This window comes from Sinocyclocheilus anshuiensis, unplaced genomic scaffold (assembly GCF_001515605.1).
Source record: "Sinocyclocheilus anshuiensis isolate Anshui unplaced genomic scaffold, SAMN03320099.WGS_v1.1 scaffold3681, whole genome shotgun sequence".
Classification (NCBI taxonomy): domain Eukaryota; kingdom Metazoa; phylum Chordata; class Actinopteri; order Cypriniformes; family Cyprinidae; genus Sinocyclocheilus; species Sinocyclocheilus anshuiensis.
Genome location: NW_015549860.1, coordinates 10,432 through 15,916, shown reverse-complemented (window position 1 = coordinate 15,916; position 5,485 = coordinate 10,432). Strand labels below are relative to the sequence as shown.

At 36.4% G+C, this 5,485-nt stretch overlaps 1 long non-coding RNA gene across 1 annotated transcript; it reads left to right on the top strand.

Moving 5' to 3' along the window:
* Window positions 1-348: 348 nt before the first annotated feature.
* Window positions 349-2,144, top strand: LOC107660948 (uncharacterized). The gene is made up of 4 exons (XR_001631056.1): window positions 349-385; window positions 909-1,005; window positions 1,365-1,999; window positions 2,087-2,144. It is a non-coding gene; the product is annotated as an uncharacterized LOC107660948 (long non-coding RNA).
* The last annotated feature ends 3,341 nt before the right edge of the window (window positions 2,145-5,485 follow it).

Here is a 5,485-nt window from a genome sequence, read left to right as displayed (position 1 = left end):
TTAAAACTTAGAATCAAATTTTGACCAATTCTTTCAGAAAGCTGCTAGAATTAACGAGATGGTCCTCACTGCAGAACACAAGATCCAGGGGGCGTGGTTGGATCCAGATCCAACTCCTCCCACCTTACATATACCTAAACCTACCCGGCTCCACCCCATGATCCCTAAACCCACCCATCTCCACCCCTACACCTACCCATCTCCACCCCTAAACCTACCATCTCCACCCGCTAGATGTGGATCCAACCCCGCCCCCTGGATCTTTGTTCTGCAGTGAGCGGCTACTGGAATTAACAGGGAACTTGAACTCGAAGCTCCCAATGCTGATCTTGAAGAAGCTGCCAAGGAGGCTGAACACGTCCTTCAAAGGTTCAACCCTTCATAGGTTTTGTTGAACACTTTTAGTAATAACTGATTTGCTTTAATGAACACATCCTTATATTATGTGTTGATCATATCTTTTCTTATAGTCCTTCCTCTCAAATATTTTGGTCACAGAAAATGTATAACACTGTCTTAACATGTATATATTTCTCTTTGTTTCAGCTGAAAGGGAAGACCAAAGGAAGGCCTGTCATGGGATTTGAATTTGGCCATACTGTGCGTTTACGGTGAAGACCAAAAGCTGCAAAGGAAAACACTTCCAATGGTACTTCTGTGTTGGTCTGAGCATCTTGACTGAACTGTACTGCAGTTACATTTGCACAGCATTTGATGCTTCTTTAACTTTAGTTTACATAGCCCATCAGGAAAAACACTCAACAAAGTAATAACTGATTTGCTTTAATGAACACATCCTTATATTATGTGTTGATCATATCTTTTCTTATAGTCCTTCCTCTCAAATATTTTGGTCACAGAAAATGTATAACACTGTCTTAACATGTATATATTTCTCTTTGTTTCAGCTGAAAGGGAAGACCAAAGGAAGGCCTGTCATGGGATTTGAATTTCTTGTGCGTTTATGGAGAAGACCAAAAGCTGCAAAGTCAAACACTTCCAATGGTACGTCTGTGTTGGTCTGAGCACCTTGACTGAACTTTACTGCAGTTACATTTGCACAGCATTTGATGTTTCTTTAACATTGATTTACGTAGCCCATCAGGAAGAACACTCAACAAAGTGTCATGTAGAAGTAGTAATAATTCATACAATTTACCAAGTCAATATGAATATGATATTGTACAAGCGTACTCATACAAAATTCTACGACTTTTACTCCTGCTCTCATTGGCCATTGCCTCAACCCTGCGAGAGTTGCCAGGTAACTTTAGCTTGAAGTTTACTATTATAACTGCTTAATTTATGATTAAACAACAGTAATAATTAAGCATGGGGTCAATAGATATTTTCTTGTTTTACAGCTGAAGACCAAAAACACAAAGAAAATCAGTCACAGCTAGCCGGTCAAACCAGTCCTGATGAATGAGGAATGAACATGGCCTTCTTGTGCCCAAACAGAAAGACAGAGAGCTGAAAAGTTGCACATTTCCACTGGTATGTCTGTATTCAAGCAATGCAGTAATGTGTGGTACAGCATTGATGTTAATCTCTCAAAAGACAGCATAGTTACTTCAAGTCAGCAGTTATAATTTTTCACATATACATTGTTTATAGCTCCTAGAATGAGCAAATCAGCTGTGCCATCATCTTTGGAATTTGGGCAGGAAATGACTGAATATGGTGAGTACTGACTCCTGCACCTGTATTCACCAACACGATTTCTCTAGAGTTAATGTTGACTTATTGTTTTGTCTGTTTGTTTAAAGGAAGATGAAGCCAGTTGATGAAGATATCAATTCAGTGGCCACCAAGGGCTGCACTGCTGCCTGAACCCATCAGTTATCTGCTGTGAAGACTGCATTCGCAAACAGCTCTACTGTGACAGCTCAGATGTTACAGCCCATAAAAGTAAACTTCACAACTGAACAACTGCAAGATAGTTGTGGAGGGATTCTTTTGGCCCATACCTCCAACAACCTCCCAACAAGAATCAATGGTAAGTCCAATGCAATAATTATAAATAAAAATACTATATATTGTTTATTAATTTACCACACCCTAAATACATGTTTTGTCCCTCCAGGACATCTACACCAGGTGATGTGTGAGGAAAGCACAGAGGACCGTAAGAGACTCCAACCACCCGAGCCATGGATTGCTCTCACCGTAGCCATCAGGCAGATGTTATCACAGAACCTTCACCAGCAGACTGAGAGACAAGTTCTTTCCACAGGCAATCAGACTGAACTGAACTCGTACCAGTAACAGCACACCAACCTCATATGCCCTGCACTCTATCACTTACACTGACTGGACTCATTGTTATTCTGCACCCTGACATTCTGTTTGCACTCATTCATACCGTATAACATTGCAAATGTAAAGGTGTACTGTGGTTAATGTGTTTATTATTGTTTTCATTTCACGCTCTCTGTATAGTATAATATTTACCATATATTGTTCTCTATCTGTATTGAGTTCTTTATATGTGTGTTTTGCATATATATTCAATACTTTTCATCCATAATGTCATGCTGCAGTTTGCACAAAATACTTTCACCACCTGTACACTTGCATTCATGGTATTGTGACAATAAAATGATTTGATTTGAATTGGTCACATGTCTTTTGTTTGTCAGTTGTACTGTAGGGTGCTGGATAACAACTGCAAATTGTTTAAGTCATGGAAGAAGAAGAATATGATAGGGACATGGACAAGCAAGCAAGAGGAAGAAAACCAGGAGAGCTCTGATGATGAGAAGGGAACTGGACGTGATTCTTTGGTGCTCGAGACATTTCACCATACATGCATTCGGGTGGCTTCAACTGATTAAAATAACATGGTTTTAACATAACCCATTTTTATTTTTCTTGAATATGATTTTTCTTTATATGCTACTTTAGCTGTGTTTATGATGTATCCTCCAGTAACATGGTGTTGGAAAATAAATTATGGTGAATATTCTGTATTAGGGATGGTGTTTGGTAAATACACCATTTAATTTTGTAAACAATACACACAGTTACCGTTAGTGTTTTAATTAAGACATGAACATTTGGTCATATTAAAGACATTCAGTTACATAAAGGTTGAAAGCTGCATTAAAAGAGACTGCATGGACTATATTGCTCCAGGCACTACATGCACAACTGAGGGTGATGCACCAGGGAAAGACCAACATGAATCCTGTACTGTGTTATAAGCGAGATGAGCATGGACATTACTGATGTTTAGCACCTGAAGATGACAAAGATTAGACATTTTTGACACAGAGATATAAATTTAGGTCTTTTATATTATGATTATTTGCACTGCATGAATTGTGTGGCTTTTGCACCATAAACCACACACTGTCTGCACCTTGTCTTACTGAATGACACATTGACTTTGTGTGATAGTACAATGAAGTGTCACAATATGTATTGGATGTTTAAATTGGTGTCGTTTACTGTCAACACTGTATTCTTGCTCCTGATCTAATGAAATATATGGAGCCCATTCCAAAAAGGCACTGATCTAGATTTTTTTTTGGATCTATTCTTTTTCTAAGATAACTATGACTTGCAACTTACATATTAACGAGTTGTTGTCAGCAATGTGACTCAGCACAGTTTGTTGTGAATGATGAGAATAGATCTGTGTATGTTTTACTGCCCTTCCATCCCCAGGGGCCCAGTAGAGTCCCCTGGAAGAGCAAAAAAAAAAAGGCTGTAAATCAAAGTCTGGTTATAGTATAGAGAAATTTGGTAGGACAACTACTTATGCTATGTTAATTACATAATGTTGTACAGAGTTTTCAAACATATATGGAAAGGTGCTATAAAGGTGTTTAAAAAAGTGCTCTTAGTAAAATACCAAATTTCAGCCGGCCTCTTACATATGTCATAGATGTTTGCTCAATGAACATGTTTAGATATACCTTTATTAAAAAAAGGTTGTATTTTTTACCATTTTATTATTAAACATTTTAAACTATATTTACCCATAAGCTTCTGCCATTCTAACGATAGAACGCAGTGCTGGTATTTGTAGTTTAATGAAGTTATGCTCAGGGTTAGGGTTACGATCTCGGGAAAGTGGTAATTTCTCACGACATAGCAACACTGCATTGTTAACTGATGTAATAATAACAGCAAAGCGTACTTTGCAACATTAAGCGTTTTTTAATTTGGGTTAAAAGATAGTCCAATCACAGCGAGGTCTGTGAGTGCCAAGAGAACTTCAAAGCCAATGGCAACCGAGTTGAGCAGAGGCATCACACTTACTTGTCCATATATGGTCATCTATGACAGGATCTTCCAGGTTCTTGTGGTGAATGGACAGATAATCAGTTAAAGATTTATTTGTCTCCACATAGTATAAAACTGCAACAATTGATTGCATCGTGTGGTTAACCTGATGCAGCAATAGATTTGTTGATTACAGTGTTTTTTTTTGTTTTTTTCAAACAAGGGCGTAATGGTTCCCATCATATACATGGTTTACACTTATATTAATGTACAATATTTAAACTCAAAAGTGTGTATATACTATGTGAAAAATAAATAATAAATGTCAAAATCTTTCATTTGCTTACAAAATAAAAACACCTATGATAATTATTCAAACATGCAATATTTTTCTACTACTCAATTTTGCTTCTGTAACATTTACAGTGTATTTACAGTGTATTAAAAGTATACAATTAATCACTTTTATGTTTCCTGGAAATGGGCCCTACAAACTTGCCATTATTAGCTCTGCCAGTTGAACTACAGGAACATAAAAAATAAAAATAAAACATTAAAAAAAAACTTACAAATTTCCCAAAATGTCAGACTTTTCCAATACAAACATAGTGCCCAGAACAGCACTCTCTCTCTTTAGTTTGTCGTAATTAATGGGTACATGGAAACAAATATGTAACTAAGAAATATGCAATATAAAACCCCTTTAAAAAACATTGTCTAATATTCAAAAATAAAAAGAGAATGCCATGTCATGAGATGCCAAATAATATTTTACAAACCAGGAGTTTCGAGGCTCCAGAAGAAAATATATTATTTACCTCTTTAACAATCAAATAGGCAAAAAATGATTAAGAACAATATTTCAATATTTTACGATTATTATTCTGTAATCATTGTTTGCTTCTATTGTGACTAAATGCATGACCAATTAAAATGGTTAACAATTATAATTTTAGACAATTATCATTTTATTAAGAATATATCTATATATATACACTGAACAAAATTATAAACGCAACACTTTTTTTTGTTTTTGCCCCCATTTTTCATGAGCTGAACTAAAAGATCTAAGACTTTTTCTATGTACACAAAAGGCCTATTTCTCTCAAATATTGTTCACAAATCTGTCTAAATCTGTGTTAGTGAGCACTTCTCCTTTGCCGAGATAATCCATCCACCTCACAGGTGTGGCATATCAAGATGCTGATTAGACAGCATGATTATTGCACAGGTGTGCCTTAGGCTGGCCACA